The sequence below is a fragment of the Phocoena sinus genome, chromosome 11 (assembly GCF_008692025.1).
Source record: "Phocoena sinus isolate mPhoSin1 chromosome 11, mPhoSin1.pri, whole genome shotgun sequence".
Lineage (NCBI taxonomy): Eukaryota > Metazoa > Chordata > Mammalia > Artiodactyla > Phocoenidae > Phocoena > Phocoena sinus.
Genome location: NC_045773.1, coordinates 95,727,289 through 95,754,589, shown reverse-complemented (window position 1 = coordinate 95,754,589; position 27,301 = coordinate 95,727,289). Strand labels below are relative to the sequence as shown.

General features: G+C 42.3%; 1 protein-coding gene across 1 annotated transcript in view; it reads right to left on the bottom strand.

The window, feature by feature from the left end:
- Positions 1–27,301, bottom strand: part of NEDD9 (neural precursor cell expressed, developmentally down-regulated 9) — a 298,143-nt gene that overhangs the window by 189,560 nt on the left and 81,282 nt on the right. The window contains exon 3 of the mRNA XM_032647489.1: positions 8,623–8,752. The gene's annotated coding sequence lies outside the window, so the exon portion shown is untranslated. The remainder of the gene's footprint in view (positions 1–8,622; positions 8,753–27,301) is intronic.

Below are 27,301 nucleotides of genomic sequence, written 5' to 3'. Positions count from 1 at the left end.
TCTTTATTACACAAGTAACATATACTCATTGTTGAAACCAGAAAAAGTAAGGAATTCAAAAAGACGTCATAACCAATATTACATTGGAGTGTGTATTCGTTTAAATGTTTTCCCATATATATGTAGAGTGATATTATAGTGGATTAGTTTACTATTGTTGCAGTAACAAGTTACCACAGAATTAATGGCTTAAGACAAAAGACATTTATCATCTTACAGTTCTGTAGGTTAGAAGTCCCACACGGTCTCCTGGGCTAGTTAGTGTGTAGGCGTGGCTGCATTCTTTTGGAGGGGCTAGGGGAGAGTCTGTTTCCTTGCCTTCTTCTCTTCTAGAGGTTGCCCATATTCCTTGGCTACTGGCCTCTTCTTTCATCTTCAAAGTCAGTAATGTTGAACCTCTATGACTGCTCCTCTATAGTTGTATCTCCCCCAACCTCAGCTGGGAAAAGTTCTCCTATTTGATTTTAAGGACCCACGTGACCAGCTTGGACTCTCATGGATAATATAGGAGCCCAATTCAAGGGCTCTAACTTCATCACACTTGCAAAATCCCTTTTTCCATGTAAAGTGACATATTCTTAGATTCCTAGAATTAGGACATGGACATGCTGGGGTCATTATTCTGCCTATCGCAGGTAGAGATTGAACATCTAATGTTCACGGACGTTAAGTGACTTACCCAAGATCACAAAGTTTGTAAATATTGAACCTAGTAGTTAAGTCCTTTCAGATTGCAAGAGTTTGACCCAATCAGATTCTCAGCAAATGGAGATTTATGATGAAGGCATGTAAGGAACAACGGTAGGCAGCTGGCATAAACGTAGGACCAAGCCTCCCAGGAACTGGCACTTCATCCTCAGTCCACAGACCCCAGGATCTTGCTGACCCTCAGCAGCGGCCACCCACAGCACCACACGAGGCCACTGCCTCTTTCTTAATACTTCTCATACCCTTTTTAGCTCCCTCCAATGTCCTGCTTAGCTTCTTAATCTTAAATTCTACTGATTCATGGCTTTAGCCCACTGCCTCCTCTCCATGAGTCTCTTGGTTTTTGAACCCTTCTGTCACTTATATTTTTCTCTCTGTGTCACCTTCATACTTCTTAAGAGAAAGGATCTGATAGAGTCCATTGGTCACTACAGGCCACTGGACACCCCTGTCCTATAGAGGGCTCCCACTGGATTATCTCATTGGCTGCTGGTCAGCTTATGGATGGCCATCTTCAAAAACAACTGCCCCTTCCTGGTTCCATCAGCCAGGATCAGGGGGTCAAATGTGATGATTTGTTTGTAGGAAGTCATTTAGGGTCCCTTCCCTCAGAATAGGGCCATGAGCAAGTGGGCACAAAGAGACTCTTCTCCAGAGCCTCGGCCAGAATGTCTTCCCCACGCACCCCTGTATACACTGCAGCTGAACCATATCTGGGAACCACAACTGGAATAATCTAGCTGAATGAAAGAGTATAAGCAGGGGCTGAACAAGAGGAAGAGACAGTGCCCAGAACTAATACTGAATATGGACATTTTGAAAACGATTTAGGTAATTGTTTTCAGTACTTTAAGGCCCTAATTGCTGATCTTCAACAAAAAGGCCACACAGGCTTATGAAAGTTCTAAAATTATATCGTATTTATCAGTTACCAGGACCTCAACTTGCTTCCACAAACCACACAGGGCCTTGTGAAATAAGCCTTTGGAAAGGGGACCCTGACATTTCTAAATTTTCACTCATTTGTTTCTCTATCGGCATTTGCTCTGAAAGGGGAAAGTGGCCTCATTAATTTGGAAAGAATGAGTCTAAACATGTTTCAGAAGGAGAAAAACTCTCTTGGGCATGCTGAAGCCCATCCCCCCTGCCACCCCCCCCGCCCCCTGCCCTTCCTGATGGAAGAATGTTGCCATAAAACTTTCATCTGATATTTCCCACAAAAATGTGAGCTGTGGTCACAGCTCAAAGATGCCAACACAAATCTTGAACACAGCCACCTCCTGACTGAAAACACAATCTAGGCTGTTCTTTAGTCTGGACCTCGGTAACCAGGGACACAAATTGATTTTAAATTTCAATTAATTACATGGGAGGAAATGGCCGTCTGATAGACAGAGGTCTTAACACAAATATTTCTCCCTGGTGACAGAGTACTGAGATGCTGCCATGTTACACACAACCAGGGTTTTTTCCAGGCGGTGTGCTCTTTTTCTCTCTTCCTCTTGTGCTTTTAGAGAGAACGCCAGTGGCATGCTGTCACCTCAGTTTTCTATACCCTGAATAGTTCATTGAACTCATTCATCTTCACTCTGAAATACACAACATTCTTCATGCTGGCGATCAAAACATTTTTTTTTTGAGCAATTACCACTGTGTTAGGAGCTGGGAATAAACCAGTGGGTAAAAATATACACAGTATATTGTGTACATTGGATGCTTTGTGAAAATAGAACTTAAAGTGGCTTGAACAATAAATACCTGTTGCCTCACCAAGCAAGAAGTCTGGGGGTAGATCAATGAATATCTTCATGTCAGTTTTATTCTCAGGTGGTTGGTTCCCTCACGGTTGTGAAGTGGCTGCAATAGCTTTAGGGAGTACCTTCTCAACCACATCCAAATGCAAATAAATACATAAATAAGTAAAGCCAAAATGAAGACACTCCCCAGCAGAAATGCCCTCACGTCTTAGGAGGCAGCACTGCATCACAAGCCTGTCCCTGAGCTGATCAACAGCACGATAAATGAAATGGTCATAGTTTGCTTAGACCAGTCAAATTTTGGCTCTGGGATTAGGAAAGGGCTCAGTCTTTGCTGAAGCACAGGGTTACCCCATACACAAAGAAAATCCAGTTCTGTCAGCAGGAAGATAGGATTAGCTATTGGATAAGAAACCAGCACGTCTACCTCTGTGGAACTTCCAGATGACATAGGAAGGACGGGAAAAACACTCCCCAACATACAGGTTTTTCATAAGGAGTCCAAAAGAAAGAGGTTCCAGTATCCGTTAGTAGTTACAAGATCTTGGGTTAGCCTCCTGGAACCTCAATTTCTGAATATGTAAAATGGGAAATCATATCTATCTCACTGGGTTGTTCTGAGGATCAAATATATTAGTACTTGCAAAATACCTAGCACTGTGCCTGGCCCATAGGAATTGCCCAAAACATGCCATTTCCTTCTTCAAGGCCCTCAGGCTGCTCAAGTCTAAATGGCTGGATAACTGACAAGCCAATGAGCCTGTATTCTGATTGATAAGCACTGGGATATTAGGATTTACAGAGGCTTCCTGGGGGAGGTATTACTATCACAGTTGCCAGGAACCATTAAGGTCCCCAGAATGCTTTTGCTACCTCCAATGGGTCCTTTCCATTTTTTCCTATTACTTTATCTTTCTGCAGCCTTGCTACTCTTGCCAATCCCCTTTCCTTTGGAACTCTATCTTCCCTTGTGTTCTGTGATGATTTTATCTGGGTTTACCGCCTTCCTCTCTAGCATCTCCTTTCCATGCTCCCTTAAAAGGTCCTCTTTATGGCTTTCCCCAGAACTGTGTTCTCCACCCCTGCTGCAATCTCACCTGTCGATCCCCGACATGAGATTTTATCCTTTCTTATAGCCTCAATTCCTAGTTATATATTTACGACGCGTATTAGACATTCAATACATATTTCTTTCATCCATTTTTAGTCAATCATGTATTCAACAAGTATTTATTGAAGGCCTGGTACTATATGCCCATTACTGTTCTTCATGCTGGAGATATAGCAATAAATAAAACAGACCAAACCCTGCTCTTGCGAACTTACGTACTAATGAAGAGACAGATGATGAATAAGCAAACATTTCCTGTTAGAGATGAAGTAAGTGCCGTAGAAAATATCATGATGGGTACGTGGGGAAGGAAGGTCGGGAGGGAGAGACAGCTCCTTTACAGGGTGCCTAGGAATGCTTCTTTGATAAGACATTTACACACAGACCTGAAAGGTGTGAGTGACCAAGACATGAGGCATGGCAGCGGGAACAAAGAACACAAGTGCCCTGCAGTGGGATCGAACTTGGCATCGTCAAGAAACCCTCAGAGGGCTAGAATGAAGTGATCCAGGGGAAAGAGGAAGGAAACAGATCAGGGGGCAGTGGGGAGGGTTTCACGGGCAATGTCAGGGCTTTGGCCTCGCCTTTGAGGGAAATGGAGAGCCACGGGTTTTTGCTTTTATTTTTTTAATTTTTAAAATTCATTTCTGGCTGCGTTGGGTCTTTGTTGCTGCGCTCGGGCTTTCTCTAGTTGCGGCGAGCAGGGGCCACTCCTCGTTGCGGTGAGTGGCTTCTCATTGCGGTGGCTTCTCTTGTTGTGGAGCATGGGCTCTAGGGCACATGGGCTTCGGTAGTTACAGCACGCGAGCTCAGTAGTTGTGGCACACGGGCTCTAGAGCGCAGGCTCAGTAGTTGTGGCGCACGGGCTTAGTTGCTCTGCGGCATGTGGGATCTTCCCAGACCAGGGCTCGAACCCATGTCCCCTGCATTGGCAGGCGGATTCTTAACCACTGCGCCACCAGGGGAGCCCGAGCCACTGGATTTTAAGAAGAGTGATAGGATCTGACTTATACCCTTAGAGGATCACTTTGGTGTCTCTGTGAAGAAGAGACCCTGGAGGCCAGAGCAGAGGCAGGAATTTCTGTTAGGAGACAACTGCAATAATCAAAGCAAGAGACGATGAGGGCTTGGATCAGGGTGGTAGCAATGCAGTGTTGAGAAATGGATGAATTTTGGCTCTAATTTGAGGTGAGAGCAATAGGATTTTCTGTTAGATGTGGGAGTAAAGGAAAGAAACCAAGGTTAAGCCCAAAGGTTTGGGCTCTGGCAAGTGGAAGAAGGAGTGGACATTTTCAGGGATAAGGAAGGCTGTGGGGGACCTGTTGGGGAGGGGAGAGTTAGATTTGGGGCAGGCTAAGTTCTACACGGTTCTTCGACCCTGTGTAGCTGTTGAGAAGGAAGTAGGATATATGGATGTGGACACCAGGGGAGAGGTCTGGAGATAGACCTTTGGGAGTCACCAGCATGTAGGGTGACATTTGAAGCAGTGACACTGGGTGAGGTCACCAAGGTTGTGTGTTCGAAAAAGGGAAGCAAACTGACGAGTGAGCGTTGGGCGTGCGACATGGAGAGGCTGGGAGAGGACAGTTACCAGGAGAGGAGACTGAGAAGTGGCCTGAGACAAAGGACCGCTGCCAGTGCGTGGTGCCCTGAAAGGTCAGCAAAGGGGGGACATGAAGTGTGTCAACTGCTGAAAGGGGAAGTACGACGGGGGCTGAGAACTGCCCGATGGATTTGGGGATGCGGAGGCCACCAGTAACCTTGTTGTTTGGCCAAGTGACCTGCAGGGGCCTTAAACTGACACCAGCCCCTGATACCAGCCAGTGGCCTAAAGAATAGCCCACAGAGTCACAAGCAAATGTAAGTTCCTGATGACTTCCCCAGCAGCCCTTGTGATCAAACAGGCTCCCCTGTCTCCCAGGGCCTTCCCTTTGTGCGCCCCTTAGATAAGACCCCATGGAGCTTACCAAAACCACACTCATTTTGGTTTGAATTGACCAATCTGGCCTTAGTCTGGGAAACCCAAGGCACTCCCCCCATGACCCTAATAAAGGCACATGTCCCAGGAACTGTCACTCTCACAGCCTGTACCCTGTCTTGACCTCCCCTCATGGTCCCTGGCGGCCTGCCCAGTACTTCCTCCAGAACCAATGAGTAATGAACCTATTTCAATGTTTCTTGTGGTCTTTTGTTGAACATCATTCACCATCTCACACCCTGTGCTTTCCTTAACAAATGTTAACAAAGCTGTTAACATCTTCTCCTGAAGAGGAAGGGCAGACTACAGGTATGGGGGTGTGAGTGGATACATGACCGCTGCTGACCCTTCTATTTTTTCCTGTGAAATAGAAAATAAGGTTATCAGCCAGGACTGAAGTCTGGGGAGGAGGTGATGGAGGTTTAAGGAGAAAGGATAGGATGTGAGATAGTCATCTTGAAGAGTGAATGAATTAGGGAAATGTGGTAGGGTCACTGAATCAACACTGGCTACTGCGTGTTGGCTCCCATATCTATTTTTGAACACTGGTATCGCTCCTGATCTCCAAACTCATATATCCAGCTATCTACTGGTATTTGTCCCCTGGCTTTCTCGTGGGAAAATTAAAGCCATTCTCTCTGCCCACCTCCAGCCAATTCTCCTACGCTCCCTATTTCACTGACTGTCACTCCCATGCACCCTGCCCCCCGTTTCCAAAGCAGAATAATAAAGCCTTTGAATAACTCATAAACTAGTGTAGGAAAATATTTCTTATTTTCTGAGGTTGAGAACACTGGAAGAGAATCATGTTTTGGAAGGACCATTATTAGCTCAGTTTGAACATTATCGACTCGAGAGATCCAATTGGAAGTGGTGAGTAGTTCAGCTGATACACATTGGGTGGCTGACTGATTATTCCTTTAGTAATAAGGCCACAGTTCACCTGGGGCTCCTGTTAAAATGCAGATGGTGATTCAGTAGATTTAATGCTAAGCTTCAGAGTCTGTAGTTCTAAGAAATTTCCAGATGATGCCAACAATACAGGTTCATAAACCTCACTTTGAGGGGTAAAGGTTAGGAGAAAGAAACCCATGCAGATCATTTCAATTTAATGTGTTCAGAGTTATAATAAAAAGGGAACTCCATGGACATAGTTCAGCATAAGAATTAGGCAAAACCATGGAGACTGTTAACTGGCAGGCCAAGGAATGTGTTCTCAGTTCTGAGAAGTATGGAGAACCATGGAAGGATCTGAACAGAGCATAACATGGTTCTATTGCAAAATGCTCATTGAAGGTCAACCATGTGTCAATTGCTACTTCAACAGCGGTGATAACGCTGTGAACAGGGAAACCGGGGATCTTGCATCCTGGAGGGGTTAGGGAGCTCATAGTAAGCAAACAAATAAATAAACAAGGACATTTTAGACTGTAGAAGTGCTGTAAAGAAAATAAAAAGGATTCACGTGATTGAGCCTGGGGGGACTGCTCTAGTGGGAGTAGTTGTTGAGTCAAGAGGTAACCACGCAGTGGAACCAGTCAGTCCTGCAAGGATCTGGGGGAAAAGCATTCTGGGCAGAAGGAACAGCAAGGTGGTGGCCTTGAGGCAGGAGAGAGCACTGAGGCAGGAGGATCAATCAAGTCAGAGTGACTGGAGCCTAGCGAACAAAGGGAAGCGGTGTGAGATGGGGTAGGGAAGATGAGCAGGGGCCAGGCCATGTGAGGGCTTTGAAAGCTGCGCCAAAGAGTTTGCATTTCATTTTAATGTGGGAATGAAATAATCCAATTTTTAAAAGATAATTTTTGCTACCCTGTGAAGATTGTATTGTCCGTATGTCTGTTAGGTCCGGTGGAACATGGATTCCTTGGATGTGCTCAGAACTGTACTTTAGAAAGATGAATCTGTCAACAACTTATAAAATAGCTCAGAGAACAGAAGCTCTTCAGAAATGTGTACAATTGAGAGTTAAGGACAGCACGAACTGGGGAAATCAGACTCACACTTCTAAATGAGGCTACAGGAAGCGAGATGAGAGATTCAAATAGTACTCAACGCTCTTAAGCTAGGACTTTCTCATTAACTCCCTCGTTTAATCCTCTCTACAACCCCACAATGTTGGTTACAAAAATCAGTTTCTGAGGTTTTAACCCAGACCTATTGAAAAAGAGATCCAAGGGCATGTGGTTGTCAGTACATAAATGCTTCAGGTGATTTTAAATTCAGGGGAGGTTGATTTGCTGCATCTCCACCTCCTTCTGTCTAAAAGAATGAAGGTGGTTACCATTTCGTAAGTACCAATCGCTCTCTCTAACCCTTCCTGCTTTTCTTTAAACTCTGCTGATTAACTTACAACCTAAGTGGTGAGATTTCAGGATTCCAGGATGAATCCACAATGAAAATACCAACGATTAAGCTTCTGGAGCTTGCTAAAGAAGTCTCTGCTCCTTGCTCGGGTTGGTGTGAATCTTTGCTGGGGTTTTAAAAGGAAAACCTTGATGTAATGCTCTCAGTTGCAGTCCTCATTTGTATTTTAATGTAAATGAGTTTCAGATCCTTCTTGAGAGAAAATTTTGGCTGGGAAACTATGGACAGTTCTGTGCCCAGAGTTGGGGGCGAAAGGCTTGGGGAGTAGAATGGGGAAGGGGAAAGGGGAAGGAGGTGGCACAGGGCACTCAACTTCACTTCCTTCCCGCGTTTGCGTGGAGCCAGGAAACAACCACCCATCTCCTTCCTGAGCCCGAGAGCTCTTAGAATGTTTGCTGAAGAAGAAAAAATAATCTGGTTTTATAACTTTGCATTAGCTGTGCTCATTTAGATTCTCATGTGAACCATGCATCTGGATGGTTACCTTAAAATATGCATTTCTTTAAAAAGAAAACCCTGATCTGCATTTTGACCACTTTCCCTTGGTGTTGCTGCTGGGCTGTGTTCAGCCATCTCCAAACCAGAAAAGGTCTCATAGGCACAGGGAAGCTACAAGGTAGGGCAGGGAGAACTGCACACTTGACAGTCAACTTCACAGAAACAGGGAGACGACAAAAGTGGAAGGAAGGAAAGTCATCACTTACTGAGTGCCAACTGTGTGCCCGGGTCTGCTTGGACACATCTCGCGAAGGTTCTCTCAGGGCCTCCTCATTTCCTCTGGTTCTCCTCGGAATCTCCAGTATTAGAGATGAGCCCAAATGGTGAACACACCTCCTGCCAAGTCATTTATATGAGTGTTAGTAATAACTAATATTTATCAAGCATATAATGCACGCCAGGTGCTTTACAGTGTTCCTTCATTTAGTACTCTCAACATCTTAGGAGATGGTTCTTATTCATATATTAATTTCCAGATAAAATAACTGAACCCTAGAGATTCTACGTGACTTATCCAAAATCAACAGTGCTGTGATTCAAACCCACGCCACCAGATTCTTAAGATCACATGTTTAGTTGTTACGGGATATCACCTTTCACTGAGACAGTAAAGTCATAAAATTATACCTGCTCTGGGTATAACTTGCCCGTAGGTTTATCTTTGAGGTCTTTAGGTCCCTTAATTTTTGTCTCCTTTTTCTCCCTAAAGGCATCCTCTCATCTTAAGGTACCTACAGCCCTCCTATATTGTATACCTCACTACAGTACCACCTCTTTTCTGAAAAAATTACCTAGTATAATTACTCATTCACACTGATGCTATCTATGCCTTCTAGGCATAAGTGCATTTAAAAGTTTTTTATCTCTAACTATAAAGAGGGTTTTTTTTTCTGAGAATTTTCAGCTATCAACTCAGGGATAAAGGATCCGTTTGCCTCTACTATGGTCTGGGGATGTCTTTGGCTGGTGACTGGTTGGAATATCTAGGTGTAAGAACTTCCTCTCAAGGGTTTCCTGCTTATCTGGAGAGGGTGAGCTCCAGAACCAGTCACAGGAAGTGTGTTCTCTGAGTGATGTGAGGTATAGGAACTAACTGTGAGCTAATGGCCTCCTTAGCTCCGGGACCTGTGATTCTGAGACACTGAGCCTACTCTACCTGAGCATTCATTTATTCATTCATTCATCAAGTAAGCGTGGTCACTTCGAATGGCACCGGGGATGCTCTGATAACCCAGACATTGTTCCTGTTGCCACAGAGTTCACAATGCAGAGTAGGAGACAGACATTAAGTAAGAAACTTCAATGAAAAATGGGCATATTTCATCTCCCATTGGTCCTTTTCCTTCCTCTTCCTTTCTTACTCCATTGACATTATAATTTTTCTCCCATCCTTTTGCCCCAAGGCTCCCAGATGTCATGTATCTAGAACCTTCCTTCCACCCTTGTGCCAATATCCCATCTTGGACTTTTCTATCTCACTTTCGCCTAGGGGGTGATTATTACATTTGGTCCGCTCACTGCCAGCCAGAAAACCCATGGCTTGTGACCCATTTTAATCTGCCATGAGTCTTTTGGTCATTTTAAACACACAAAATTAGGAACAGTGTCAAGAACAGGGAGTAGTTGATGATCAACTTCAGAGTATCCATTAATTAATTCATTTAGCAAGCATTACATAGCTGGTATCTGCCAGGAATTGAAGTATATGGATGGAAAGGAAAAATACATTTTCTGCATAGTAGAACAATATATAAATTTCCAAAGGCAAGGACCCCCATCTATCTTCTTCATGACCCTGTCCCCAATATTTAACTCCTTAGCACAAGGTGGGAACTCAATAAACATCTGTGAAACAAAAGAATGAATTCATATTTTGGCTGAAAAGACAGATATATAAAGAACTGTAATAAGGTAGGATGACCATTCATTCAATAAATATTGCTTGAATATCTCTAAGTGTTACATAATATGTCAAACAAGACAGATGCTGTCCTTGCCCTTATGAACCTTACAGTTAAAAAATTGCACAAATGAGTATTGGAGTTATGACAAGTAATGTGAAGAAGTGTAGGGTCTAGAGAGCGTAAAACATGATATGTTTACCCGGCTCATGAGAAAGCCCTATAACTCAGTAAAGCTCAGATTACTTCTGAAAAACTGAAAGATTAATATGGTTGAAACATTTTGAGTGGAGGAAAGGAGAGAGTGGAAAGAGCAAGGTTAGGAAGAAAAGCAGAGATTGGATCCCCACGGTGTTAAGGCGAGATCCCCAGATGTGAGGGCAAGTTAAGGGTTCAGTGCTTATCTTGAGAGCGGTGAGAAGCTTTTCTAAGATTTTAAGAGCAACATATGATGGGTTTTAATTTTTAGAAAATCATTCTGCTTTGAAGATAAAGAATGGGAAGAGATCAAGAATGGACAGTAGGAGACCAATGAGGAGGCTATTGCAGTAATCTAGGTATGAGGTGACATTGACTTGAACTAGGAGGGTGATATTGGAGACAGAAAGAAGTGGATGGATCCAAAGTATATCTTGGTTGTAAGATCAATACAACATGATCATTGGATTGTGGGTGCATGGTGGTGACAGTAAAGGAGAGAGGTTGTCAAGCATAACTCTTGTCAATCCCATAAATGTTGGTGTCGTTTTCTGAGATTGAAAATACTGGAGGAGAATCACGTGCTTTGGAGGAACATTAGGTTCCTAACCTAGTTAGGTTTTGGATACTATCACCTTGAGATACCTGTGAGAGATCCAAATGGAAATTTTAAACAGTCTAATGGATACATATGGTGTGACTGCCTGGCCCAGCATTCTTCCTCTAGTATAATTATGAGGTGTGCATGTGACCCGATCTAAGGCAATTGTAATATCTTGACTCCCAGACCACAGGGATTGATTTATAGAGAAGTCATGTGAACATCAATGGAATTCCTTCTCTTAGTCTGAGTGGACAGAAGAGAGATTTTTACACTCTGGTTGCAGAGCTGTGAGGATATATGTTCAGAGCTCTTAATGATTATGGGGATTATATTGGCTTAGAAAAATGAAAATAATGTGCAGAGAGACAGGAGTCGGAGAGAAAGGATCCTGAGAATAACAGAGTCCTCTTGCTTCTGCCCCTGGTTCGGTTACATGAATTAAGAGTCAGTATGTGTCTATTAATCTTGCACTCTCTCTCTGACTCTTTCTGTTTCTCTGTCTCTCTTCCCCCCCCCTTTTTTTGTATGTTTGTCTGTTTTTTATCTTAAGCTAGTTTTGGGTGGGATTTTATCACTTATAATCATGACAATGCTAGCAATATATACAGTTGGATTTATTAGCTAGAACTCATACAGCAAGACCTTGGCTGTAGATATATTGTTGAGGCTTGTTGATATATCATTTGAGACAGGGAGTGGACAAGGTCACCAAGAAAGAAAGGAAAGAGACAGAGTACTGAGGTCTAAGCTCTGATGAACTCTAACACTAAAGATCCAGGAGAGGAGGATGAATTCCCAAGTAGGTTGAGAGAAATGTCCTAAGTCATTGGAGGAAAACCAGCAGAATGTAGTGTCCCAGATACTAAGGGTGTTTTAAAGAGGTGGTGATCGACTACATCGAATGTTCCAGAGAGGGCAAATATGATAAGAACTGAAAGGCAGCCATGGGACTGGGCAGCACAGATGTCATTGGTGCCTTTACCAAGAAAAATTTAGTAAAGTGAGAGGTCAGAAGCCAGGTGGAGTGGATTGAGGAGGAGATGGGGGTGAAGAAGTAAATAAAGCCTGAGTTTGGAAACAATTCTTTGGAGAATCCTAGCTGTAAAGGGGAGGAATGGGTAGGATGGCACTGGAGAGGGAGATCAAAGAGGGATATTGTTTATTTTATTTATTTTTTTAAAGATGAGAGGTACTAAAACCAAATTATATTTAAAGATCTATTAGAGCACAGAGAGAAAGCAGTAACTCTGCTTGGGTGAGTAGAAGGAGGTCTCCCTGAGGAGATAACTGTGAGCTGGGTTTTGAAGAAAGAGTAAAACTTTTCCAGAGGAAGATGGCATTGCATGCAAAAGGAGGTTGTAAGCCAACACACAATGCTGCGTTTAAAGAATGGTCAACGGCTTAGAGCATGGAAAATTTTAGTCCTGGACCCTGTTAGAAGAAAGGAAAACCCATCCAAGACTTTTTCTACCTTTTATCCTTGTCTCAATTTCATCTTTAAAATAATTGGTTAGACGAGATTATCTTTAAAGTCTGTACCAATATTAAAATCCATAGCTAATGGTGATCTGTCTTGAATGTTTTGTTAGACTGATAGCAATACTCCCCCAAATGAATATGCCACCACAGCTGTTTTCTGAAGTTATGCTTTATATTGTGAGGCTTCCAGGAGGTTGGAGGCTCAGCTTAAAGTGGTCCCCTCAGAAAAAAAATAATCATGAAATATCTTTGAAGTCTACTGTGTTTTACCTTAAAGGTTCATGTGCATCCTATTCCTTAATATATTTGACATGAGTACTATTAAATTGTTTTATTATCCACTGATGCCCCAGGAAGATAGGCCAGCTACACCCTTTAGATTTAAGTATTTCCACATAGTTATACGCATAAGCTCTGAGCAAGGCTGAACGTCCCTGGCTGGCATCTATTTCCTAGTCTTTCCTCACTTGCCCACTCACTACCAGCTTCATAGAGGCAGAGAGTCTGAGTGTCAGCTCTCTGCACAAGTGAAATATGTCCTCTTGCTTCTGCCCCTGGGATGGAGAGGAAGGGAGCTTTAAGAGTAGCTTAAACTGAGTTAGTTGATCTTTATAAATGTCCTGTGCCAGCGGGAATCAAGTAATTGCATTATGAGCCCTAGCATCTTAGACACTCACATATCATAGGATTCACATCAACTTGGGTGTATAAAAGCCACATAAAATTGCCTGAAAGGAAAAAACAACACACATTAATTGGATTCTTGGCAAAAGACGGAAAAAAATGTCCCAGACTGATGAAGCAAGTTATTTTTAGACAATTTTGCCCTAAAATATGTTGGTGCCTCCGTGAATGAGTTCATAACACATGCTGAAAACTCCTTTGGCCTGATCCTTTAAAACAAATCTCCATTTTTCCCTTTTTATTACATAATAAAATAAAATGAGCTGTCTCCCAGTGCCTCCTCTTAGAAGCATTCCTCGGCTGAAATGTCTTTTTTCTGCTTCCATCTTCATGTTTACCTTCCTATGAGCCCCCTTCCTTTTTTTTTTCATATGCCCTACTTTTGTAACCTAAAGACATTGATAGAAATTTAAGTTCTTTCCACCATTCATTTAGTATTTCAGTTGTCCCCATTTTTAACCCATGAGCTCATTCTTATGATCCATCAGATTTCCTACATTTCAGCCCTCTGTCCTTCTTCTAATGAACAAGTGGAGGACTGACACTTTATATGGCATTGCAAGGGGAGGATTAAGCCACTGGTAGTTACAGAGATCTGGCTTAGTGATAAGAGATCTGCCAATGATTAGAAGACTTCACCTACTTGGTCTTAAGATGGAATTAGTCCAGATGGTGCCAATGGGAATTAAGGGACTGTATGGTCCCGGAGCAAACACAATGCCTGTCTTTTGGATGCTCTTAATCTCAGAGGTAAATGAGGGAAATAGGGCTTTCTGAGGCCTTGGCCACACATTCCCCAGTGATTATAGTACCAAATACTCATGATCCAAAGTGACTGGTTATCAGATACTAGACACATCTTCTAAATCTTTAAAGGATTGAAAGGTCTGCTTGATGGTCCCATGTTACTAAAATTAATGAGTTTTAAAGTCATTTATTATATTTCTGAAGCTGCATCTACAGAGGTATTCAATAATCTTGGTCATATATATCACTGGAAGGAAAGACAAATTTAATTCTTCAAGAAAGCATGACATGGATATAGATATGTTTCCTTAGTGTGTCCTGTTTACTTTGCTTACAGAACCTCTACTGTGTATATCTTGGACAAACTTCATGAACTCTATGAAAACAGGCATACTTATAGTGCTTCCTTCTTTATGTTTCTAGCAACCTAGAATTTGACATCACAGTTAAAGTACATTCTTAGTATATGTATTGCTTTCAGGGGCTAGGAAAATCCAGAGGCCCTCTGTACTCACATGATCTTGCCCTTTAAATTATTCCCTAAAAAATTGTCTGATGACAGAAACAATCAATTTCCAGTCTTCATGTGTAAGCTCAAATCTCTGATAAAATGCACATTGTCTGATTGAAACATTCTTTATATTGTTATCATTCATTTCGACTTTAATGTAAACGAAGACCCTGAGAAGTTGTGACTTAGAGTGGAGGGGAGAGCTGGGGTTACTGGGTGCTATTGGGTGATAATGAGGAAAGATTCGCTGAGGGTGGAAATCAATCAATCCTGACTTTGCTTAATTCAACAGTTGTGCATGAGATGAACCTGCTCTCAGTCAGGAAACTAGCACAATTCCTCCAAAAGGAGGAGCTTCCAAACTTTTCTGTAACTAGGAATGGAATCTAAGGCCAGCTCCCATCTCTGGAGGCCCCATCCATGGGCATCACCATCTATGTCAATCTGGGCAAATCAAAATGACTTCTTTTCAGAAATCTTAGGCATTTATATCCATCACACATTCTTTATGGCTAACTAACTTTCTTGCTTCTGATTACAGATTTGACTCTCGAAAAGGAGTGATGCAAAAACTTCCTGTCAAGTCATAGAGTTTGCACGTACAGTTTTCTTTTCTTGAGATGTCTTTGTCTGGTTTTGCTAACAGGATACTACTAGCTTTAGTATAATGAGTTGGAAAGTGTCCCCTTATCTTTTCTTTTTTGGGAAAGCTTATGAAGGATTGGTAATTTTCTTTAAACATTTGATAGAACGCACCGGTGATACCATTGGACCTGGGCTTTTCCTTCTGGAAAGTTCTTTGATTACTACATTGTAGAGAAAAAGAAAGTAGATTAGTGGTTTCTGATGACCACCTGGTAGTGGTTGATTTCCTAGTAACTGCTGAGGGGCTGAGGGTTTCTTTTTCGAGGGTGACGAAAATATTCTAAAATTAGTTTGTGGTTATGGTTGCACAACTATGTAAATATACTAAAAACACTGGATTGTTCACTCTGAGTGAGTGAACTCTATGGTATGTGCTAAAATAGCTTTTAAAATTGTTGATATTTTATTAAATTAATCAACATGTTTTGTTAATATTATGTTTATCACCATTTATCCCCTGCCCTCCCTCTGGGTCCACTTTTTTTTAAACTTAAATATATTCTCTAATATTTGTGCTCATAAGCATCAATTGGTGGTAAACTCTCTTGCTCTTTCTTTATGAATCTAACAACACCTTTATTTCTCTTCTTTTTGTTTTTTTTTAATGATAGTTTGTCTGGGTATGAAAGTCTAGACTTAGATAATTTCACTTAGTACTTTGAGGATATTATTCTTTTATCGCCTCATATCTACTCTTGCTGTCAATTTGTCAGTCCTTTGTAAGTAATCTGTCTTTTTACTCTAGTCATTTTAAAGATTTTTTTCCCCTCCCTTTGTTCTCAATGATTTGTAGTCTCACTACATTTGTTACCTTGTAGTAATTAATATTTATTTATCCCACTGGGCCCTAAGATTTAATTTTGAATCTGAGGACTCATGTCTTTTTTCAGTTCTGTAAAAACATTAGCAAATCTCTCTTCAAATATTGCTTTTCTACCTTTCTGGGAAATTCTATTAAATAAATTAGACATTCCCATTTATCCTCTAAGACCTTTAACTGTTTTGTCATATTTTTCTTTCTTAATCTTTTTGTGATGCAGTCTAGTAAAACCCTCAGGGCTATCTTCCAATTCCCTGGTTCTGTACTGTCTAGCTGTTTATCAAAATTTTTTTCAATAAATACTTTTCTCATGTCTAAATTTTTTACATTGTTTCTTTTAGATCTACCTATTTTGTTTAATTTCTTCCTGATTTTGCTTGCCAATTATGTGTTCTATTTTTAGTGGATGTTATTCTTTCACTTATCTCCTTTATCATCTTGAAAGTCTCTGTCAGGCTATTCTTGTACTTTAATTTTGTTTGGCTAAATGTATACCCTTTTTTATATTGATTTATATTGGCTATGTCTTAGCATTCTTTTCTTTGTTTTTGGTATCATGGTTTCTAGGCTCATTTTGAGAAGGAATTAAGTTTTCTTTTTGTTGTTTTCCTTCTCTGCTTATCCCTCTCTCTCTAGTTTTTACAATTGCCTCCATTTGGCTTCTTGGGGCTTGCTGACCAAACAAGTCTTATGTTAACAGGTTTGGAGCTCACATACCTTAAGGATTATGGCCTCAAGGATTAAGGTTTATGGCCAATCTGGTCATAGAGCCAGAAGTTAGCTCCTTTTGGTTCCTGGAAATGAGGCTGTTTTTATGTCTTACCAATTCAAAGAGGCAATATTCCCAGGCAACAATTAGCAGAGCTTTTCTCAACCTTTATTATCACTACTAATAATACTACTGGTTTTTTGTTTTTTTTTTTAATAAGGGGAAATTCCATCCCAGTCTCCAGCTTGAGTCTTGTTGCCACTTCATACTGAGTAATTTTAATTACTGTAATCTCAGATGAACAAAACTCCCAGATATCTTTGCTTGCTTCCTGCCCCAGAAGCAGGCCCAGATCTTTGTGCCATATGCTACTGATTGCTTTGCTTTTCTGGTACGCATACCTAGTCCATGTAGGTGCTTACTGTGTTTTGAACCTACTTATATCATTTTACTTTTTTATTTATACTTCACCTATCATTGTACTTATTTGAAGGGGGGATTGAGTATAAAAAGCATATACTTACGAATAAAATCTTAATACCTGCTTAGGGTGATTCTTGCTTAAATACAATTTCCAAATTGCTTTAAAAATAATTTGAGCCCAACTGAAATAAACACTTTTTCTTAAACTTTAGAGCAGTGTTGTCCAATAGCAATGAAATGCAAGCCACATATATACTTTTACATTTTCTAGCAGCTACAGTAAAAATATTTTAAAAAAACAGGTGAAATGAACTCCCATAATATATTCTAGTTAACCCAATATATCCAACATATTATCATTTTAAAATAAAATCCATATGAAATTATTAATGAGATATCGTTATTCTTCTTTTCACACGAATTCTATGCAATCTAGCATGTATTTGGTACTAACGGCACATCTCAATTCAGAAGAGCCATGTTTCTATCGCTCAATAGCCACATGTGGCTCGTGGCTTCCATATTGGATGGTGCAAATTTATAGTATTTATAAAATAATAGTAAATCTAATCACCACCATCACCAGTTTGGACTTTTTAAACATCTTTTGTTCCAAGAATTTCATTAAGTAATTAAGACACACAGAGCAAAATGTAGACAGCCGCAAAAGCTGTATTGTCCTCTATATTATACTTGTCATCACAATGCTAGTATATTTGGAGAACTTTCCTTAGCTGCTTTTTCTAAGCTCAGGAAAGATAGTGAAAATCTTGTGTGTACAAATTTACGACAGAAATAAGACCATTTAGGCTTTCAATCTTGAAAAACTGGTTTCTGAAAAATCAGTTTTTGTTTTTTTCTGAGTGACAGGAAATGAGATATATAGGGTTTGAAATGGTCATTACGTTAATTGCTTAATGAATTAATTAAGAAGTTAAACTCCATTTACTACCGAAAAGCATTTGAAGGTGCTAGTAAGAATTAGAAAGGTGTCAGAAGTGTAAAGTATGATGGAGTTTTATGAGTTTATAGAGATTTTCTTTCAATTAGGATTAATTTTCATTTCCCCCTAGACATAGGATATCTGGTTTTTCTGAGTGTTCTAACAATGATTTTGAAAGGCTGTTTACAGTCTAACATCTCAGGTATCTCAGACACCTAGGTAGATCTGTTGGGTGCAAGAACTCCTTGCCCCTGTGCGGTATTAACAAACCCTGTTACTTCCGGGGAAAGTAATCCTTTCAAAATACTTGGTTACATTGTTAAATCACTTGTTTTCTAAACCATGGGACTACTTTCTCTCAAGATCTCGAAATCACACTCCTTTATAAAATTGTTTATTTCTACAGCTTAGAAACATTGATAGTTCATCAACCTCTTGATTTTATGGCCAATCTTTAGACATGCTAATTTGTCACATTTTGAAACCCCTTCCTTCATGGGGAGTGGTTTTCCCCAGTAATTCCCAATCATGTTATATTTAATGAGAACAATACCAGTAATCACATTGGTACATAGCCCTTTTCTCTTTGGAATCTCTAAATGGTTTCCAGATTGGTGAGGGGCTGGTTTTCAAACGCTCCTTGTGAAGAAAGAAGGGGAGGGGATTCGTTCCTAATCAAGGTAGTGGGGATGAGGCTCCGGACAAAATTGAATCGTTACCCATGTTGTTCAGTCCATCTGTGCTGTAACACTTCCATCCTGACTGAATGTTCCAATGAGCTGAGATGCGCCTATTTGGCAGGGACTCTTCTTATGCTGGCTGGGGAACCATCATGCTGTCATCACAGCTGGATATGACAGGTTCCAGGAACTCAGAAATTGTTCTTGACATGATGGGAAACATATTTCTGCCTGAGCACCGGGAATGCATCATTTCCTATGTGAGGAGTAATAGTACTGCTGCACCCCCAGCTCTTTCTATCTCAGTTGCCATGGCTTATTGTTCCCTATGGCACTTATCACCACATAGCATGTTACATACTTGTTAATTTTCTGCCTCTACCCACTAGTATGTAACCTCCATGAAATCCCTAGCTTTGTCTGTTTTGTTCACAGGTGTGTTTCCTGCCTCAGGCACTTAGTAGGAGCCCAGTAAAGCTTTATTGAATGGAAGAATGAATTTACACGCAAGAATCCTGCCTTCTTTCAAACAGTGAAGTGGAGCTAGGGAAGCCTAGATTGAGATCCCAGCGCTCTGGTTTGTGAACTGTGAGAGCTCGAGCAAGTTCTCTGGCTTTCAGGTGTCTCAGGTATGAAATGGAGCAATAATATGTACCTTATAGGCCACCTGAGGGTTAGATGATGTCAAATGCTCAGGCAAGCTCAGGACCTGGCCTGCAGTAAGCACTCAACAAAGGATGGCTATCTGGAAAAAATGCATCACTATTCCAGTGGTTCCTCACCCAGAAAGGTGTTAGCACTCAGAACCAGTTGTTAGAATTCAGAACCTTCACTTCAACCACAGAGGTTTAAACCTCAGGGCTAAGTCGCATCCCTTCAAGGATCTGGGCAAAGACCTGGGCCTGTCGCGGGCCCCAGAGTCTTTAAGGTAGCAGAATGTGCTTAGGGGTTTTCCAGCAAATTCCAACACAGTCTTCAGAAATACCTTGCTCTGTGCACTGGGGCCATCGGCCGGCTTTGTACCCCAGCCCAGTGGGGACAGCGCTCGTGATACCCCACAGCACGTAGCTTTCAACAAACAGAAGGGTAAAAATTTGGTTCAGCCCCCTCTGGCTGGGGGTTATCAAGCTGGCTTTGCTAAAGGTTGCTTTGTCCTTATTTGGATGGGGTGAGAAGTGGTGATGGGAGGCAAGAAAGTCTGGGGTGGGGTCCCTCCTAGACGCCTGATTACCAGCCCTAGCTGGTAGCTAGTGCTGAAACAGCAGCGTCAGTGTGGCGACAGCTGACTCACAGCCCAAACCCTCATCTTTGGAAAGAGAGATACCTGGGTGGTCCTGCTTCTCTTCCTGGGCCCTCCTGGAGGAGGCATACCTCTGAAAGCAAGTGAGTGTTAAGTGCATAATCTTATCTGCTTCTCAAAGCACAGAAGGAACACTTTACCAATCATTTGAAATAAGTGGCATTGCAAAGATGCAATATTAAGCTGATAAGCATTCCTGAAAACTCCAGGAGTGGGTAGATGTAGGATCACTTCAAGCAAGCTAATAATATAGTGTAATAAGTGAGACAGAGATGTGAAAAGCCACTTTGGAGTTGTTGGCACTTTTACGCACGTGAGCTATTGTTATCATTACTAATACACAGACTATATGTTTCAGATGAAGAAAAGGGAGGTAAAAGGATTTAAGAAACAGGGTGTGCAAACAAAGATTTCTATTAAAACACGTATGTGCATGCATGGGTGTGCTTGTACACGTGCACATACACTGTCTTTGCAAGGTACTCATTCTCTCTGGCTTCTGGGCAGAAAGTGGTCACGCGGAGCCCTGACACTGTGCCCACTCCCAGCTCCCACCTCAGCTGACTCCCCGCAGGAATGCTAGGAATGCCCTCCCTCCCCCTCCCTACCCCCCATGCCATCCACCAAAATCATGGGCTCCAATCCCAGAGCCTGGAGAATTCTTCCCTAGGCCTTTCAAGGCGATCCACATTCTACTTTCTCTAAATGTCTGTTACACGTTTGTGTTGTCCCGTTTCTGTAATTGGAAATTTGTTTTTGTAACTGGAAGAGTGGAATAAACCAATCCCTTCACTCCATTCCCCACACTGCCGACCACCTCGAACAAGGTAGGGGCTACAGGGTGCGCTTCTTTCACACTCCCTCTTCCTCTGAGAGAGGCCTCCCTAGGACAGAGAGGTGACCCAACGGACAGAAAAGTAGCATTTCAGAGCTTCTGCAGGGCTTCCTGCAGCCGTCTATGATTAGCGGGTCCTGACTTATCTGGGGTTTCTTAAGCAGGGGTCAGGGGTCCAGGGGCAGCCTGGAGTCCCTCTGAGGGTGAGCAGAGCCGGGGGTGGGGAGGGGGGGAGGCGACGACACTTGACATTTTTCAGTACATTGATATAAACTATGAATTTCACAGGCTAGAATTACACTGTATTAGTGTGGAATGGGTTATGCTGTATTCAAAAAACATGCTTGTTCCTGGATATTGAAGTACATCCCATGATGTTAAAAAGTAGTGGTTATTTTTGGAGGTGGTGAGTGTGCATGGCGTGTGTGTAATCAGCAAGCCCTCCTTCAGTGGCCCACCCTGGAGACGCCCAAGGAGACTGTACTTCAAAGCCCCTCCCAGATCCCATGCAGTCAAAAAATTCATTGAGCACCTACTCTGTGCCAAGTAATGTTCTATGTAAATGAACCAGTTCCCCCCCACCCCCGGGAGGTCACAGCCTGCCAGGAGGCCAGAGAAGACAAAGGCAGAGGAGAGGGTACACAGAGCGGTGGCAGGGGGAGGCTGATAGCCCAATTTAGATGAGTAAGATGATTAAACACTGATGTGAAGCGAATTCTAGAAAGAATTCCTCTCTCCTGGAGTAGAAACAATTTCCTGTAATTCTTTTATGTAGAAATCTAATCTCATGAGGGTTTGTTTTTTGGTCCCTTTCCTGACTAATTTGTTTTTCTGGTATGTATGTGTGTGTGTGTGTGTGTGTGTGTGTGTGTGTGTGTGTGTGTGTAACTGTCATTGAGATTGCCATACACAGGGCCTTGGCTTAGCCTGAACCCCATGTCACTTTTACTCTTCCTCAAACCCTTTCAGTGCCTCCCACATCACTATACACACCACACACACACACCACACGACACCACACACACTACATACACACCACATACCACGTACACCACACACACACACCCCTTTGTGTTGGGATGTCCTAAAATGCAGTGACCTGGGCTTACCAGGTGCCTTTCAGTCTTCCATCGCATAACATGGCCGTGGGGAGAGGGGACACTGGGCAGGTCTTTCTCCCCCTAAGACAGTTTATGGCTAAGAGCAGCCTCCTGGGAGTTTCTGGGATCTGTTCTTATTCCTATTCATACCTTTACGTCAAAATTGACTAGGAACATAATAATCCTTATGACTTGCTTGAAAGGACATAGGAAGTCAGGTGTTTTTTTTTAATTTGCTTTTTCTAAAAGGTTAAAATGAAGGCAGGAAGGAGCAGAGCATCACTCCACTGGGCTCGGCTGGAATCGGTTGTCTGTGTATCTTTCCCATTTTATCCACAGTTCACCTTCCTCAACTACACGGGGAGTCAGCTCGGAGGTGATTTCAGATGCCCTCCTCACCCACATGCTTAACCCATCCTTCTCAGGCTGTTCTCCCACTGCCCGGCCTCTGCACTTCAGTCATTTCCCCTCCTGAAAATGCTTTGGGCCTCCCAGTCTCCTGGCTTGACTCACCCTTGCCCCCTGACCTGAAAGAGTAACCTCTTCCTGTCATCCCTCCATCCCCTGCATTGAGTCCTACCCCTTCCTGAAAGCATTGCTGAAATTCCACCTTCTTCATGAAGCCTGCCCGAATCAACTGAGCCAGGACAGCTCACTTCTCAACTTGGAGAGGATTCTCTGTGCTCAAGTGGTGCTGATCTCATTCATTTATTTGACAAATATTTGTTAAACAGCTAGTATGCACTAAATAAACATCACGCTCCTTGTGGGAGATACAGCGATGGATGAAACACAAAGCTTTCTGTCCTATTGTTGGTGCCCAGACTGCTTGTAGTTCTTTGTACAGGAAGACTGGGTGCAACACTTCCTTGTACCCCCCAGAAGGTAGTAAGAATTCAGTCGAATTTACTGAACTGATTAACCAGTGAAGTCATTCTTTCTTTCGTGCAATGCCATACAGAGTTTGAGTCAACACTGTAAATAATCCTTCTGAATAACCAAAGCTGAGTGTGGAAAGAAGAGGAATACATTTCTCTCTTATTAAAAACAGCGTGTGATTGTTTTCTGTATCAAATGTAGAATTCCGGTTTTATCAAACATATCTCAGAGAAACACCGCAGCCCCCAAGACAGACAGCGGTTGTAAACATCTCCCCTTCCTGCTCAGAGACTGGAATTCCAGAGCCTGACCTGTGAAATGCCAGTTCTCTTCTCCCTCCCCAGGATGTAAGCTAAGCCCCGAGGGTATTTGCGTGTTTAGACCCTCTCTGGGTGATGCCTACCACAGGACTGGGAGTTAGCTCAGCCCACAGACCACTAGCAGAGGGGTTGAAAAAAGACAGACGGGACAGAAAGGAACACAATTGCTCAGTGACCCACAGTCTGGATCCTAGAAGCCTCATTATGGTTAGACACATTGCTTCACTATTGACCTTGTTCTCTGATACGTACATTCTCATGTGTACACTGTGTCTTTTTCTAACCAGTTCCTCCTTCCCACCAACACCAACATACTAAAAGATGGCAAATGGCACGTATACTGGCATTCTTCTACAGCTTAAGGCCCAGTCAAGACACCTGATGCCTTAAAAGAAAAACAAATGACATCAGCTATTTCCTTCCTGATAACTCCACTACTTTAAAGCATCACTGAAGTTTTGTTTATAAAAATACACTGGTGATTACATAACCAATGAGATCTCTATTCTCACCATATTTTGTTTATTACAGACTCAATTAAAAATTTCAGCCCTCATGTAATTTTCCTTAAGCTTTGTGGTTTACTTGACAATATGGTGAAACTTCACACTTACCTGAGGGTTGGTTGTGCACTTTAAGGTGTCAGAGCATGAGGAGTTCTAAGCTGAGGTGAAGGAGGCTAAATGCAGTAGGCTTCCTGTCTTAAATTAGCCATTAGGTCATAGGCTTCTGGGGGACCCCATGACATCAGATGACCAGAGTGGTGGAGCAACAGGAGTCCCTGAATCACATGATGGCTGGGGAGGAAACGGAACAATTCTTCTGTCTAGCTGAGATTGTTAACGCCCAGGCTGGGGAAGAGCTGTGTCACCCTTCTGTGGCCCTGAGCTGGGCAAACCTGTGGGTTTCTGGAGAAGTCTCTGTTTGTATGGCTAAATAATAAAACACTGTCTTAGATGGGCCTATGCTTATACTGAGTGATGAACCATTATTAGAGTCCTGCTAACTGATGGTACTTTTTTTGTGTGTGTGTGGTACGCGGGCCTCTCACTGTTGCAGCCTCTCCTGTTGCGGAGCACAGGCTCCGGACGCGCAGGCTCAGAGGCCATGGCTCACGGGCCCAGCTGCTCCGCGGCATGTGGGATCTTCCCGGACCGGGGCATGAACCCGTGTCCGCTGCATCAGCAGGCGAACTCTCAACCACTGCGCCACCAGGGAAGCCCCTGATCATACTTTTGACTGACTAAAGAGGAGTCTTATGGTTTTCAGCAATCAAGTCCATGGGCGTTGGGAGTGGGCCAGAAGAACTTGTCAGTCAGTTCTTCTTCACCATGCATTCCTTTCTCCTCTTAATATCAGCAAAAGCTATGCTATGAAGTAAATGTGTGCCTCCAAATTTATACGTTGAATCTCTGATCCCCAAAGAGATGGTATTTGGAGGTGGGGTCTTAAGAGGTAGTGTGGTTTGGATGAGGTCCTGAGGGTGGAGCTCCCATGATGGGATTAGTGCCCTTACAAGAAGAGACAACTTCTCCATCACATGAGGACACAGCAAGATGGCAGCCATCTGCAAGCCAGGAAGAGAGCCCCACTAGACACCAAATATGCCAGCAACTTGATCTTGAACTTCCTAGCCTCCAGAACTGTGAGAAATAAATGTCTATTGCCTAAGCTGCCCAGTCTATGGTATTTTGTTATAGCAACCCAAGCTGACCAAGACAAGCTGTTTGTACTTGTTGAAAAGAAAACTGCTCACACCCAACTCTTTTAAGCACACTACCCTCTTTTCTCTTTATTCACCTAACAATTGTAGTATTTAATTAGCATCTTTTTATGTACTCTCCTTTATCTTTTTATCTGTCCCAATATCCTTTTGCACCTCACTGCTTATCTTTTCTGCTTTTACATAATTACCTGGATAAATCCTAGTGCATGTATGTCAAGACTCATCTCAGGTGTCCCCTCTGCCATGAAGCCTTCCCTGCTCTCTTCTCCTTCACCCCAACCTGGATTCAGCACTCCCATAGCACACCATGGTGGCTCCTACCAAAACCTCTATTCCTCTGTGTTTTACTCTTTAATGTCCTTCACTAGACTGAGTTTCTCATTGAAGGCAAGAGTGTGTGCTGAGTTCCAGGAGCAGAGCCTAGAGCAATAGGCATAGAAAATGCTTATTGAGTGAAAGATGTTTTTCAGTGAAATCCTTGGAACAGAGAGTTAAATCGTTGATACAAATTAGGGTCAGTGTTCAGGGAAGGACATGGGGGAGATATGCTGGGCAAAGACTAGGGAGCCTCCTGGGATTAGGTAGGAACTTTCAAGTCAAAATGGGGCCTCAAATGTTGCTGAAATTGTTGAGACAAAAGCAGTGAAGTAACAGAGGAGTCTGTAATGGAACAGGTTGTAGAAGGCCATAATGCGGTATCTCAGGAAGTGATGAAGTTCAGTATGGAGGGTCAGAGACTGTAGAATTTTTACCCATTTGAACAACTGTCATGGGTTAAATTGCTCAAAAGATGTTGAAGTCCTAACCCCTAGTACCTGTGAATGTGACCTTATTTGGAAATAGGGTCTTTGCAGATGATCAAGTTAAGATGAGGTCACTAGGTTGGGCCCTAATCCAGTATGAATGATGTCCTTATAAAAAGGGAAAATTTGGACACAGAGACAGAAACACATGAAGGGAGATGATGTGAAGACATGGGAGAATGCTATCAATAAGCCAAGGAATGCCTGGGGCTGCCAGAGGCAGGAGAAAATAATGGAACAGATTCTCCCTCCCAGCCCTCAGGAGGAACCAACACTGCAGACACCTTGATCTCAGTGTTCCAGCCTCCAGAACTGTGAGGAAATAAATTTCTGTCATTGAAGCCACCCTGTTTGTGGTACTTTGTTAATGACAGCCCTAGGAAACTAGTATAAAGTTCTCCACCAGACTCTGAATTGGGGTAATTTATCCTGGAATCTCTAGCACCTGGCATATTCACGATATGTTTGCAGAAATCTGAGGATTAATTCACCGTGACAGAGGCTTGAAGTGCCTCTAAGGCAAGCTTTCCTCAGACTTTAAGTTGGAGGACAAGAGGCTAAAAAGGGTAGAAAAATGAGAGGCTGGAATTTGTACACACCAGAATTTTGCCCAAGCTTTTACTGTCACCACCCACCCTCCACCCCCAAATCATGACACCTTCTCAATACAGAGACCCCAGCAGGACTCCAAGATCCAAGAAGGCTGTTTGTGTTTAGAGCCATCACTAACGAGGATGAGAGAGAACACGATGTCCTCACCCTGGGTTCTGCCCCCATTCCTACCCTGGGGTTTAGCTACCCCACAATTGCATAGGAAACTCTTGTTTCTTATTATTTAAAGGTCAACTTGAAATTCATTTCTGATGAGAAAAGTAAGAAAACTCTGGAAAGCTGTGCTTGAGTAAATGTTTTACCTTAGGTTAGCTTCCAATTCCAGAAACTTTGAACACTATAAAGCTGGAGTGATGGATTTATGTGGTTCCCTGACCAATATAGATATTTGTAATAATAATAATAATAGAGCAAAAGATAGCACAACCTCAGAATTTTTTCCCTTTACTCAGCTGAAAATTAAACCAGACAGGCAATTACCAAGGTTTTGCCATAATATATAATATGTATACACCGCATTTATGGCATATTTCATATTACGTGGTTATTATTCTGCATTTTCATCCAATCATCTTATTTTTATATGGTGAATGACTACAAGCTAAAAGTCAAGTGAGAAAGGCACTGGTGGAGAAATGAAACACAGACTCAGTAAAATAGGGCCCATTAAAGAATGTGACCACCATTACAATGGACCACAATTGGGGGTGTTGGCAATGAACTCTTGAAGACTGGGAAAATACTAAGGTACTAAGGTGAGAAGCACCATCTCTAATACCATTGTTACTGCTCCAGTTCTGTAATTCATCCTACTATCATACACAATCATTCCTCATTTGTCTTTCTCAAGCATCATGGTTATATAGCTTTGTGAATGCTTTTGTAATGTTCTACTCACTTAACTAAAAAAAAAAAAAAAAATTAAACGAGGAGAGTACCATGTTAAAATAGAATTGACAATCTCTT